This window comes from Lynx canadensis, chromosome B1 (genome assembly GCF_007474595.2).
Source record: "Lynx canadensis isolate LIC74 chromosome B1, mLynCan4.pri.v2, whole genome shotgun sequence".
NCBI classification, from domain to species: Eukaryota; Metazoa; Chordata; class Mammalia; order Carnivora; family Felidae; genus Lynx; species Lynx canadensis.
In genome coordinates this window covers 189,158,348-189,173,315 of record NC_044306.2, presented here as the reverse complement: position 1 = coordinate 189,173,315, position 14,968 = coordinate 189,158,348, and the positions used below count along the sequence as shown (strand labels likewise).

At 39.2% G+C, this 14,968-nt stretch overlaps 1 protein-coding gene across 2 annotated transcripts in view; it reads right to left on the bottom strand.

Moving 5' to 3' along the window:
- The window catches only part of KCNIP4 (potassium voltage-gated channel interacting protein 4), a 1,158,426-nt gene that overhangs the window by 663,214 nt on the left and 480,244 nt on the right, over positions 1 to 14,968 (bottom strand). The window lies entirely within an intron of this gene.

Sequence of the window (14,968 nt, the reverse complement as noted above, 5' to 3'; positions counted from 1 at the left end):
TAGAATGTATGGTAATTTATGTAATACTGGAAAAATACAAAAAAAATCAACGGGTATAAGATATTTTTTTCCCAAGACCTCAAGCACTGTTTTATATTATGAAATGTCCAATCAGTACCAAAGGCTGTCAACATAATCTTCCTTGCCCATAGTTTTGAACACATTCTTTCCTTTCTCAATCCTCCAGGGCTGCCTATCACCTTCTGTATCAAATTTAAATTATTCTCACCGCTTCAGGGCCTTCCATCTGCCCTTGTTTACAATGCCTTTCTCAATTTCCCTTCCCCTATTGTCCATTCACTGGAGTTCATCTAATTCACAGGACTTTTCATACCAAAATAGAATTGACTGAAAGAAGGATGAACTAAGAGTCAGAAAGCACAGTACTTGAGCAAATTATGTAACCTTCCTGAACCTTTTTTTCTCCCCACCCCCAATGAAAAAAGATCAAGGGCTACTCGGAGACTTTTTCTCCCACTATATCTTTTTGTTATAACCACTCATCCTTCTATGATTACTTTCAAATCTACTGCAATTCCTCTTCATTTCAAATACTTTGTCTGATATACTAGAGACAAAGGATCTGAGGGAGAACAGCAAGGTTGGTTTCGGGATTCTGGAAAAAGATCTAATATTTATTGAATATCAAATCTACTGACTTTATGTCATTACTTCATTTAAAAAGTACCTGCAAATACCTATTGAAAAAGGTAAGATACTCAAGACTGGTCCCCTTTTTCTTTCTTCTCCTTCTCCTTCTTATTTTTATTTTAGACAGAAAGAGAGAGAGCATGAGTGTGGGAGAGGGGCAGTGGGAGAGAAAGAGAATCATAAACAGGGCCCACGCTGAGCAGAGGCTCAATGCCACCATCCTGGGATCATGACCTGAGCCAAAATCGAGAGTTGGACACTCAACCGATGGAGCCACCCAGGCGCCCCAAGACCATCCTACTTTCTATTGCTTACCAACTTATGTTTTATTTTTATTTCCTATATCTTTGTGCTCTTTGTCTTTAGTTTTTAAACTTTAAACCTCCCTCAACCTTTTGAATTATTGCTGAAATCAGGAAATTTCTCTCCAATAATACTTCAACTCCAGGCTCTGCCAGTGAGAGATCATACCTGACAAATTGCATTAGAGGCTACCATGGACACCTTCTCCAGAGCCTGCAGAGATCCCCAGGAGTCCCTGGATACGTCTCCCTCATTAGAACTTATAGTTCATGACATCACCATTGATATCAAAAGCGCTGAGTGGCTCTTATGTCCATGTTGACATAAGAATCAACTATGCTTCAAGAATGGGGACCCATAGTCTCTGTCCTTTGTTTTTCAATAAGGCTGTTTATATTTACTGTGTCTAATTCCTTGCTTCTTGTCCTGTCTCATATTTTTATTCCAGTCTGAAACTTCTCTTAGTGACGTTGACAGTTATTGCTATGTTGCCAAATATAAGAATTAATTTCAGTTGTTATCTTATTTGGCATATCAGGAACATTAACCCATTATGACCTTCTTTCCATAGAAATCTTTGCTTATTTATCTTCCAGGAAACAACTACTTACTTTCTTCCATTCTTACTGAAAGTTCCTCTTATTCTTCCTTGCTGATTCTTTGTCATTTCCCCACCCCTGAATTTTGGAGTGCCCCCGGTTTTCTTTCATAACTCATTCTTTTTCTATCCTGGCATATTCTCTTGGTGGCCTTATCCAGACCCATAGCTTTAAGTCCATTGGTATTCTAACAACTTCCTCTCCATGCCCTGGACATTTCAGGATTCGTATCAAACTCCTCTCACATATTTAATAGGGACTACAACTTAACATGGCCACTGCTAAATTCTTGATGTTTTCCTTTAAATTAGTTTCCATTCGGTCTTCCCAATCTGAAACCTGATAATAGTTCAGTGGATTTGGATGTTACTTCTCATGTCTGTGCCTCCATTTACCATCGACAGAACGAATCTTATACGTCCTTGGCCTATTTGTAGGAGTATTGTAAGGATCAAATAAAAGCATGTGAAGACACTGACATTTTAATTGCTTTACAAATCTAAGTTACTGTTCATGAAGATATTTTATTGAGATTCTACCATGTGCCAATCACTATTCACAGTTATTTCAAAATCATGGAATACTTTGAGATTTGTAAAAGTGAGCATTCAGCACATATGCTGCTTACAGATATGAAGACAAATGGGTGGTTTTAGACACAGAGCAAAAATAACATAACAGTGATTGTAAATGGCACAAGAGAGGTGTTTCATCAAATTAAAAGAATATTCAAACATTCTGGGGATAAGGGAAATTCAAAGTCCTAATTACAAGGAAACGGGAGAATGTTCTTAGACCTGTGATAACAGCAAGTGGTTCTTTGTCGTCTGAAGCTAGTTTTCATTCCATAGTTATTGCTTTTCCTGAGTAATGAGTAACAAGATTGCTTTCCCATCTGGCATTTTGTAGCTGAGAATAACACTAGCAGAAGGTGAAATGTCAATTGTAAGAAACAGTGGTTTATGCCATTTGTAAACTCTGATCACAGACTCAAACATCCATGCTGGCATAATATCCCAGAAAACATTCTAATGCAAGTGAATCCAACTCCATGGGGTAAAGAGATTAAATCAGAAAAACAAATGGTGTTTTTTTTTAATTTTTAATTTTAAATTAATTTTAATTTAATTTTTAATTTTTAATTTAATTTTAAATTTAAATTTTTATTTATTTTTGAGACAGAGAGAGACAGAGTACTAGTGGAGGAAGGGCAGAGAGAGAGTGAGACACAGAATCTGAAGCAGGCTCCAGGCTCTGAGCTGTCAGCACAGATGTGGGGCTCGAACACACGAACAATGAGATCATGAGTTGGGCTGAAGTCTGATGCCCAACTGACTGAGTTACCCAGGTGTCCCGAAAAAAAAATGGTTTTGAATTCTGGTTTCACTTGTAGACATATGGCATTTATCTTCTTGGTTCCTGATTTTCCTTATTTACATAATAACAACTATAATAACCCCTCTTCTGCAAAGTTGTTTGAAGAATCAGAAGCATCTGAATGTCCTTTCCGTTTTAGCATACTGTAAGAAGTTAGCGGTTACTGCTGTTTTTGTGGCAGGGAAGATAACTCAACAATGATCATCTTCCCCCCTCCACAATGACAAATGAAAGATTCCTTAATGAAACCACACTGCACACTGGCGAGTGTTACCAAATACATCAGTGGTGTGGTAACAGTAATCAAAAATACTAAAGGTGATCAAGGTAATTTTTACAAAAGGACATGTGAGAAAATATTGTGAAAACATCTTTGCTGGTAACAATGTACCAAGTAGCTTTCAAGGCCATTTTCAGACCCAAAGTCAAGTGAGGATTGAAGGAAAAGAAAATCATAAGAGAGCAATTCTTAGAGCATATGACTAAACTAACATTCAAGATGGTTGAGGATTCTTAGTCATTTACAAGAGTATCATTTCTGGGGAGCTTGGGTGGCTCAGTCACTTGAGTGTCTGACTTTGGCTCAGGTCATGATCTCACGGCTAGTGAGTTCGAGCCCCATGTCGGTCTCTGTACTGACAACTCAGAGCCTTGTACCTGCTTCAGATTCTGTGTCTCCCTCTCTCTCTCTGCCCCTCCCCTGCTCATGCTCTGTCTCTCTCACTCTCTCTCTCTCTCTTAAAAATCAATACAAAATATTAAAAAGAATATCATTTCTTATTGAAACTAAGCTTACTGAAATAAGATCTTAATATGTTGACAGCTAAAAGAAAAAAAAAAAAAAGAATTCTTTCTCTAACCTTCCAGAAAGCAAAAGTGTTTGCCTCCCTAACCATTTGGTTTGAACCTTAGGGGATTTAGGCACTGAGAGAATCTGTGATCATTGCACATGTTGGAAAGAAAACAGAAGATTTCAAATTTTAACAATTTAAAAGAAGAAAATTTAAAAAAGTAGAATTCTACCAAATGATGCCACTGCAATGAAAATTCAATATCTTAAATTCTGGTGTGCAGCTGAGACTCCTTACATCCAAGAGCCAGAGTACATGGAAATGGGGAAAAGGAAGTCAGAAGCTGCCGGAAGAGGAAACTCCTAGAGACGAAATGGTAGAAATTGCTGGAAAGGGATGTATCTCTCTTACCCAAGTTGGCATTGCTTGGTGGTTGGGAGTTGGGTTCTGTCATAACACTGTCCAGTTCCTATCCTGGCTTCCATACAAATGGTCTTGGGCAACTTACTTAACCTGAATGGGGGTAACAATAACAATACTCTCCTCACAGTTTGAACAGATGCCTGAAGCAAAAAGTGCTCAAAACGTCACCTGGCATGAAATAAATACATGAAATACCAGGTACCATTTTCACAACCATGTCGACACTGCTGTAATTATCATCCTCATGGTCGTCATCAGTAGTATTATTTGTCCTGTATGTGGAATTGTTCCTTCAGAGGAAGAAAGCCAAAGCTGTTATCTCTAAGAAAAAAAAAATCCTTTTTTGTGAAATCTTTTAAAATAGTTAATACTATGAAAGTTCCCAGTGTGAAGAGAGGCTGTATCCCTTAATGAAGGGAATGTACACTTTTTGTTCTTGTTTTAATTAATACTAATAAACCTGCCTCATTCTGGGTATGGGCTTATTCAAGAGGAAAAATCATTTTCATAGATGAGACACTGGGGGCTACCCATAGTTTAGGTAACTTTTAGCCATCAATAAATTAGTTTCTACTGCCTTGGGGCAGTCCCTTGAGAACCACAGATTCAAAGAGAAGGTTCTCTTGTTTAGGAAGCAGAGGTTCATTGCTTTGTAATGTGTGAGTCAGTTGTCTCATAGAGTGTGAAGGCTTGAGGGTGAAAAGTTGGGAGAAAAATTTTACAACTTCTAAAATCCCTTCCAATGCTGAGACTTCATAATTATCTGGCAGAGGATAATGGCTTAAAATTCAAGGTGAAAACTATTACAATAGGAAAACATAAGTAATAACCATTTATTGAATCCTTTATATGGAACTGGTAGATAGGTACCTAATGAACATGTCTCATTGAAATCCTCCGACAATACTAGCAGATTTTTCTTTAAACTTCATTTTACAGGTGAGGAAACTAAAGCACAGTTCAGTAACATTTTTGCACAGGAAAAAATGATGAGCAGAACTGAGGGTCCCATCCCGGATTCTCAACCTCACTCTTCCCACATTGTGAAACATTGTGAGCCCCATGTCCACACCTGTCCTGCCCTCTCCCTGCCCTTTGCTCAGGCAGCCCACTCCAGCCTCACAAAGACACCATGAGCTGAGGTATGTCATCTACATGTCACAGGTGAGGCCACTGAGTCCATGAAGAATCCCCAGAAACCATATTTGGCATTCATTATTAGCAACACAATAAACACTGCCTTACAGCTTTTGATTTTCAGGCCACAAGGAATGTCTTCCCTAAGTGCTGCTTGAACATGGTACCCATCTCCTTCCAGCTGGCAAACCTTCTGCCTTTGAAGCAAGGCCCTATTTATTACTCATCTGTTGGTGAGCTTGAGAACCTTCTTTTTGAAGGTTCTTTTTGAAGGCTTCCATTTCCTCATCTGAAAAAAATGACCTCTAAGTGTTGTCATGAAGATCCACTGAGTTAAGTCATGTTAAAGTATTAGGATAATGCCTGGGACATAATTGGGACTCAAAAACATTAACTGCCGTTGTCACTGTTGGATCAGAGGATACTAGAATATATTTTCTCAACATGTGGTCCTTAAAACATTGCCTCAGAATCTCCTAGGACAGCACACCTCAAGCATTATGCTCTTTAGTGGGTCTAGGGTGGGCCTGAGATTTTACTTTTCTCCCAGTCTCACAGTTGGAGCCTGGACCAGAGCACATGTTGAGTAGCAATGAACTAGAGTGTTTTATTAACAGCAGATTCAGGGCCCTGCCTCACACTCTAGGAAGGAGGCCCAAGAGACTAAATGTTTAACTCACTCTCAAAGAGATTCTAAGGCACAGTAAAGCTTAAGAAAGCCGTGAGAGAAGCTTTAGTTGGTTCTATTAACATTATTTGACAGTGCAATTCACTGGAGACACAGCCTGATCGAATTCCTGATTCATCATCATGACTTCAGGGTAAAATGCTTCTGATGCTAAGACACCCTCATCCCTTTCTGTAGCAGAGGTAATGAGTCAATTTTCCAAACAGAGTAAGTAGATAATCCCTCTCAATTTACTAACATAATTCACTGAATATTAAGGAGATTAGAAAAGGCATCCTTTTTGCAAACTCAACTAAGCAGTAGTTTTCTAGCACAAATATTACGGGCAATAAAGAATTCCATTCAAGGTTGACAGCTTGAGTTAACAGTTTCCATTTTATATCGATGTTCTTTTCTTCTTCCTGGTCTTTCAGTATTTTTTTTTTTTTTGCATACAGCACTATGCTTTTTTAAGATTTTTTGATTCATGGGACGCCTGGGTGGCTCAGTCAGTTAACTTCCAACTTTGGCTCAGGTCATGGTCTTGCAGTCCATGAGTTCAAGTCCCATGTCGGGCTCTGTGCTGACAGCTCAGAGCCTGGAGCCTGCTTCAGATTCTGTGTCTCCCTCTCTCTCTGCCCCTCCCCTGCTCATGCTCTGTCTCGCTCTCTCAAGAATAAATAAATGTTTTTAAAAAAAGATTCTTTTGATTTAATTCTGGATAGTTTAAGCTTAAATATTTAGTTTATTGAAAGGATACAGAGGCAGGAATCCATGCAAGATCTGAATAATTGGTCTCTGATTAGGACAGTGACTAGGACAGTTCATAGGGTGACCAACCACCCTAGTTTATTGGGGATTGTCCCACTTTTAGTTTTGGGGAAATTCCTCAGTCCCAGGCAAACAGGAAGAGTTGATCACCCTAGCAGAGACCTTGCAGTAGGGTTTTTACGTATCAATCAAGGTGAGTCTGATTCAATTGCTCCCATTCTTTGTCTTTCTCCAAATTGGAATGGCTTGGGTCAGGCGTGTCTATTCCTGGCCCAGTCAACTACAGGCAAGGAACAAATTGTGTCATCACCACCCCCACTCAGTGGTAAGTGCCCACTCCTCTGAAATAGAGATCAATTCCCAGAGAAGACAGGATCCAAGCAATGACCCCAAAGGGTATCTATTGTAATCTCTCAGAAAGTGTCTCTGACTGCTTTATAAATTCAACTTTGCTTTGCTTTTACAAATGTACTAGGGAGGCACGATCCACTCAAATCAGCCATGCTCCCCTAGATCACAGGACAGAGCTTAATTGTGATAGAAACAACTAAAATGTGACTGAAATCCACTGAGCACTTACCCTGTGAAACTAACTGATAGGTGGATAGATAGGTAGGTAGATAATTTATCAAAGAACCCACTGATGGAGGTTCTATTGCATTTATTTAATGTTTAAGGAAGCTGAAATTTCCTTCCTCTTCAAATGGACAAATGAATCAAGATTTTTGAGCTCTAAGCCAACTATCTGTCCACAATAGCCTTTTCTTTCTTATCCTCCCATCCTCCCCTTTTCCCTCGTGCTCTCTGCCCCTCTCTCCATATATAGCCATATGTATACGATAGTCTTATAGACATCATCTTATAGATATACTCTTGTTGGGGTAATTGTGTACCCTTCCCACTTGGATTTTCTATATAAGGTTCATAGAAAATAAATGAATGGCTAAGTTGCACATTTATTAAGTGAAAAATTTTTGACTCTGCAGACTAAACCCAAATCTTTTGTTTATACATCTTTTCCTCTGTCATATCACTCCATCTGACTTAAACGCCTTATTATCTGCTGGTTAACACAGAGAAAAGAAACTGACCTTGTTTTTATATCTGCAATAATGGTGATAGAATTTCTTTAGTGTTTTCTCTGGGTAAGGCATTTGCTGAGCACTTTGTATGGTATTACAGTGAAATAAAGTAACTTAATCACAAGGACATTAAGTAGTTTCCCTAAACCCATTCAGGAAAAAAAAAAAAAAAAAGCAAAAAAGGCCGGGGGTGGGGGTGGGGGGGTGGGGGATGGGTAGCAGAGCCAACATTTGAATCTAGATCCATCTGCCCCCCAAAAATTTCATCTTTCCAGTTTGCCAAACTATCTCTTTGCAATAGAATCAAGATTTGCTTACATATCCTCTGAGTCTGAACAAGTCTGGATGATGGCACATTATTTCTCTATATTGAAATAACTTTTCTTTGTTATGCTGTTACTCATACGTATAAGTACAATTATGCCATACACCTTGGCTCAATTGTTATATCAATCTACTACTCACTTGTATAGGGTTTTTTTTTTTTAATTTTATATTTCTTTAAATCAACTCACTCTTGACAATTACATCTTGTCCTAGTAATAATATCCATAAAACCATAGATGTGATGCACTTGTGACATAGTTTCTAAAACACATTAAAATAAATACAGGTTCAGATTGCTAAACATTATAAAAAATGGTCATTTTCCTATTATACAGTTTTCTCTATCAACTTTGCTAAAAGTTGATTTCTTCTTTTCTGTAATGTCACTTTGTAAATCCAAATAAATTTAAAGAAGGGAGTTCAGTAGACTCTTGGTCTGGGGAAATGCTACATTCGCTACTTTCATTTTGTGAGTCATTCTTAGGATGTGTTTGAATCAACTTCCAAGAGAAGCAGATAAGCTCAGTGAGCCTTTTTTTGTGGGGTAAGCTAGCCCCATCCAGCCCCTCCAGCTCCATGTAAATTTGCTCCTCTTTGATTATTGCCAGGTAGCTCTCCTTATGCCCACACACCCGGAGCTGTTTTTCCATTAGAGTCATATTTAGTTCACTTTACAGAATGAAGTATAGACTACGATGCTATTTGTGAATTTGCAGATCCCCAAAGATCTCAAGATCTGCTGTTCAAGAACTCCAAGGAATACCTCTTCATAATACACCCCTTGCTCACTCAGGATCCGAGCTGTCTTGAGCTTTTTTCAACATCTTCTCCTCTGCTGGAACACTTCAAATGAGTCAAATTCTGAATCTGGTGATTTTTCGTGGCCTTGGCACATACCTTCTTCAGCTGTGTGAAAAACCATCCTATGTATTGTATCTAAATTGCATTCTTGCTCTCCTTCCATTTTACTATGTCTGCTTTCTAAAAGACATCTTTAATTTAGCGGAGGCTAGGCTCCTTTCTTTGCTTCCATCTTCATTTCCCATTGAATGAATCAGGACTCAGCTTATGATCCCTTGTTATGTGGTGCCGCTTCTCCTGGACCGCCCCTAGCAGCCTCACAGAGCTCTGGGCTGTATTCCATGATCTCTTTTAATTCCTTGTTGGCAGCTTGCTGGCCCTTTCTCTTTACCTTCCTGCCAGGCTTACTGCCTTTTAGCAGGCCAGCTATGTTGTTTTTTTTTTTTTTTTTTTCAGAATTTTTCCAAAATGAGATACGAAAAAAAAAAAAAATCAAATCTCCAGCTCCCAATTCTCAATGAGAAATTTTCTCAGATAATCCTTCACCATCATTTACTATCTCAATTCCTCATCTTCTGAGTTTCTCCCTCCATAAAAAGAACTCCATAAGACAGTAAAAAATGGCTTCATCTTATAAGAAAGTTCTTCTGGTCTTGGGGAGTCATGGGGCTAAAAAAAACAGTGGCGTGTAACAATGCAAAACGAGTTCATTCATGCAAACAAAATCACACTACCTGGCCAGCATCACTCCTTCCTGTAAACCTGCCTCTTGTAGAGAGTAAAGGCAGATGGAAATGCTGGGGTATGCAGAGCTGGCATATGGCAGCCCCAGAATAAGGTTAATCAAAAGCAAATACCAAAATCATCTGCTATAGAGGCTTGGTGGGCATATGCTTCTTCACTGCTATCTGGAAAAAGAGGATATCTTCTTAAATATGACAATCTCTGAACCACATATAGACCCAAAAATGAAAGAATCAATATGCAGGTTGTCAATTCTTGCTTAACTGTCTCAGTAGGCTTTTCCCTAAGTTCTGTCCTCTATCTTATTTCCATGAATCCATCCTACATGCTGAGGCCACAGTGATCCTGTATGTAAATCTGACCACATCTATGTCCTGCCTAAAACCTTCCTTCCACCTATGATCTAAAACAGTGGGTACTTTACAAAAGTTTCAGCTGATTGGCAAGAAGTGTTACATGAAAAAGGGAAGTGTGTGTGCTTCAATCACACGGCCATGCCGACACGCCTCACAGTAAGTCCGTGATCACTTCTAAGAGAGCCCTCAGTGCTGCCTGGTCACCAAGCACATTACTCACATTCACCACCACCCCCCCAACTCCCTGGCCAACTGGCTCATGTTAACTCTCATTTCAGGTTTCTTATACTTGTCCTTTTCTCCTTCTCAGCTTAAAATCTCCTGAGAAAAGAGAAGCAATCAAAAAGGAAGCCCCTCTGGCTTCCGCCACCACAGCTGCTCACCTACCTTCATCTATGCTCAAATTCCTCTCTCCTTTCCGAAACTGCTCTTAGTAAGACAAGTCTCTACAGCTATGTACAAGACTCTATTTCCTCTCACCCGCTTGATGGTGTTCCTCTCTCCCCCCAACGAAAGCATTACATTTTTCATCAACATACAAATATGCTGTTACTCTTCTCATAACCACCAACCACCACCACCATCATCAAGTACCATCATCATCACCATCATCACTTCACTTATTCTCATGTCCCCTCCAGCTACTGCCCCAAACTCCTCAAAAGAGTTTTTGTGGTCTCTTTGATTCCGTTACTCCATATCCCTCTTAAACATACTTCGACCAGGCTTTCACCTCCACCGTCACTAAAACTTTTCTTGTTAAAGTCACCAGTGATGTTCTCTTTGCTAAATCCCAGCACTGTTTCTCAATCTTACGCTTACTTGACCATCAGCAGTATTTAATAAGGTTGAACACCCTGTCCTCCTAGAAATACATCCCTTACTTGATTTCCATGACACCAAACTATATTAGTTTTCCTGTTTCCTCTGCAGATGATCTTCCTGTCTTATTTGGTCTTTCTTCTTATCTGTACAAGCTCTGTGCCCCAGGGATCAGACTTTGGACTTCTTTGTCTACATTCACTGCCTTAGGGGTCTTATCTAGTTTGTTGGCTTTAAATACCCTGTAAATGCTGATAACTCCCCAAGGTAGATCTTCACCTCTTGCTCCCCAGACTCACATATCCAATCCAATCACCTACTTGGCATCTCTGCCAGAATGTCTACTAGGCATCTCAAACTCATCACGTTCAAAACTGAACTCCTGATACTCACACTCCCAAATCTCCTCCTCCTTGAGCTTTCTCCCATTTCAGTATAGGTGAATTCTAATTGCTGAGGTCAACCACTTTAGTAGCATCATTTCCCTGTCTTCTCGCACACTCCACATCCAGTCTATGAGCTAATCCTGTCAGAAGTACCGGAAAAGTACATTCAGAATCTAACTACTTTCACCACCCCAGTACTTTCACTTGATTCTGAGCCTTGTCCACTGCAAGCTTGAATTACTGAAATAACTTTTCCTGCTGGTCTCCATGATTAAAGCTGTGTCTCCTTTAATCTCTTCTCTGAAGCAGAGCCAGGGTGGTCCAGTGCAAACACAAGTCCGATGATACAAGTCCTCTGATCCAATCCTCCAATGGCTTTTGATGCTATTCAGGGTGAAAGCCAAAACCTGACAAAGATCTACAAGGCTTTGCAGTCTGGTTCCCTCCTACCTCTCTTTCTTTCTTATTTCTCTTCTCTCCACTCATTCCGTTCTAGCTCTCACTCACATTTACAGGCATCCTCCTGCCTCAGGGGACTTGCATATATCACTCTCTCTGGTTGATCACTCTTCCTCCCAGCCCACATCTGCATGGTTTGCTGTCTCACCTTTGTTTTTTACCTAAATAACATCTTTTCAGTGAAAACCTTTAACTCCTACATCCCTTGTTGGACCTCACTGGTCACCCCAGCACTTACCAGTATCTAATTCGCTCGAATCTTCCTGAGTTATTCAGTTTTTTGTCAGTCTCCTCCTCTGAGACACAAGGTAAATGAGAACAGGGACTTTTGTCTGTATCCTCAGTGCATGGAACATTGCTGGGCAAACAGTAGGCGCTCAACAAACATTTGATCAATGAAAGATGAAATGAACGCATTCATGAATAAAGAAAGGAACATTTTGTAAATTTAGGCCAGTTTAAGCAAATTTATTTACTGCAAGATTTTCTTAAGGCTCTTTAATTTTATAGTGCAGGTTACACATCTCCTGGGGGAGGATGAGGGAGATAAAATACCCAATGTACCCCATACACATTTGGTCACTGTGATGTGAGGGCATTTTCTGAAATGTGTTGTTTATACCTGTGATACTCAAAATGTGGTCTGTGAAGCAGTACTAGTTCACAAATCATTTATTACTTGTCTGCAATGAGAAAAATACAGAAATTGAGGGTAAATATTTAGAAAATTTTACAGCAGCTTGATGCTGCTGCCAAGAGCAACTCTCAGCGGGCTTGTGCTTTACTTTTTTTCTCATTTCATCTTTCTAGTAATTCATTATTATGTTTTTAAAAGGTATCAGTTCATGACTGATTAAAATTAATCAGTATTAAAATCAATGATAAAAAATCCTGTCCTTACCCCTAGATAGTTCAAGAAACAACTCCTTGAAGAACATTTTGGTTGGAGATCGTGCATCGAAATCCAAAAGTATAAAAGAGCACTGCCTCACTTCTAGGCCACTAAACTGCCATTTCTCCAGTTGCAACCTGTTATGTCAACAGTGTTAGCTTGCTCGTCTGTGTGTAACATCAATCCACGCTGTTCAACTGCCTGATAAGCCTTTGTCCTCCGCACCTGCTGGTGCACTTTAATTTATCCTCCAAAATTCAGTTCCTAAGGGTCAGGGTTCAGTGCAGAAACCTCAGATTCCTCTCTACAGACTTGGGTTGTCTCCCTGTCCTCCCACAGCAATCTGGTAGGCTTGTCCCAAAACTGATGCCTCTCTCTTTACCACAAACATGTATTGACCGCTGATAGTATGTGAGAACCCATAGTCTCACTGGAAGATGTGAATAAGTCCAAATTCTTGCCCTTGGGAGTTCACTCTCTAGCGAACACGACACCTACTAAATAATTATTTGGAATGTATTTTTTAAACAGATTTATTAAGATATAATTCACATACCATATAATTCACCTGTGCAATTAAGTGGCTTTTAATGTACTCACAGAGTTGTGTAACCATCATCACAATCAATTTTAGAGCATTTTCATTATCTCCCTAAATCCTATACCCACTACCAATAGCTTTCCTTTCCCTCTCACCTCACACCTGTCCCTGGGGAACCACTGATATATTCCGTCTCTATTATAGAGAAGCCTGTTCTTGACATTCCTATAAATTGAACTGTGCAATATGTGATCTTTGCTGCTTGGCTTCTTCCACCTGGAATAATATTTTTTCAAGTTTCAACCACCCTGTAGCATTTACTTTTTATTCCTTTTTATTGTCAACTAATAATCGATTGAATGGGTATGCCATATTTTACTTATTCATTCATCAGATGACCAATATTTAGTTTGTTTCCATGTTTTGGCTATTAGAAACAATACCGATATAAACATTTATATACAAGTTTCTGCACCATAATATACTCTCATTTCTCTTGAGCATGTATCTAGGAGGGAAGTGCTGAGTCATACAATGTCATCAGTTGAACTATGGCCCCCAAAATATGTGTCCATGTCTAAGTTCCAGAATCTATAAGGTATTATTGCACATGTAATTAAGTTAAAAATCGGGAGATAGTATCTTGAATTACCTGTATGGGCTTTAAATCCAAAAACAAGTGTCCTCGTAAGAGACAGAAAAAGATAAAACAGAGGAAAAGGCCAAGTGAACATGAAAGCAAAGTTTGGATTTATGCAGCCATAAGTCAAGGCACACATGGGGCTACCAGAAACTTAGAGGCAAAGAAGGAGCCTCAGGTAGATAATTCAGAGGAAGTGAATTCCGCTTGATACCTTTGTTCTAGACTTCTGGCCTCCAGAATGGTGTAAGAATATATTTCTGTTGCTTTAGACTATCATGGCAGCCCTAGGAAACTAACACATATGGTAAGGCTATGTTGAATGTTTTCAGGACCTCTTAGTCTATACTCTAAAGCAGTTTGCGCCATTTAACATCCCCACTGGCAATACAGGAAGAGTTTCACTTCCCCCGTATCCTTGCCAACATTTGTCATTTTCTGTCTTTTCAGATTACAGCTATGTTAGTGAGTGTGCAATTATTTCAATTTGGTTTTGATTTGAATTTCCTTGATGGACAATCAGCGTTAGCATCTTTTCATGTGTTTGTTGACCATTTTTATATATTTTTCTTGGAGTATGTCTATTCTGATCTTTTGCTCATTTTAAAATTAGATTAGTCACTTTTATTGATTTTTAAGACTTCTTTATGTTATCTAGATACTCACAATCTTATGCATGATTTGCAAATATTTTTCCCAAATATATGGGCTGCATTTTGACTTTATTGGTGATGTTTTTTAAATTTTTTTTTTTTTTTCAACGTTTATTTATTTTTGGGACAGAGAGAGACAGAGCATGAACGGGGAAGGGGCAGAGAGAGAGGGAGACACAGAATCGGAAACAGGCTCCAGGCTCTGAGCCATCAGCCCAGAGCCTGACGCGGGGCTCGAACTCACGGAGCGCGAGATCGTGACCTGGCTGAAGTCGGACGCTTAACCGACTGCGCCACCCAGGCGCCCCTATTGGTGATGTTTTTTAAAGAAAAAAAAAACATTTAATTTTAAGGCCAACCAATTAATTAATTAACCAATTTATTTATTTATTATTAATTATTATTATTTTGGTCACTTGAGCTTTTAGTGTCTTTTTTTTTTCTTTTTTTTATATTTATTTTTTTGAGACAGAGAGAGACAGAGCATGAACGAGGGAGGGTCAGAGAGAGGGAGACACAGAATCCGAAACAGGCTCCAGGCTCTGA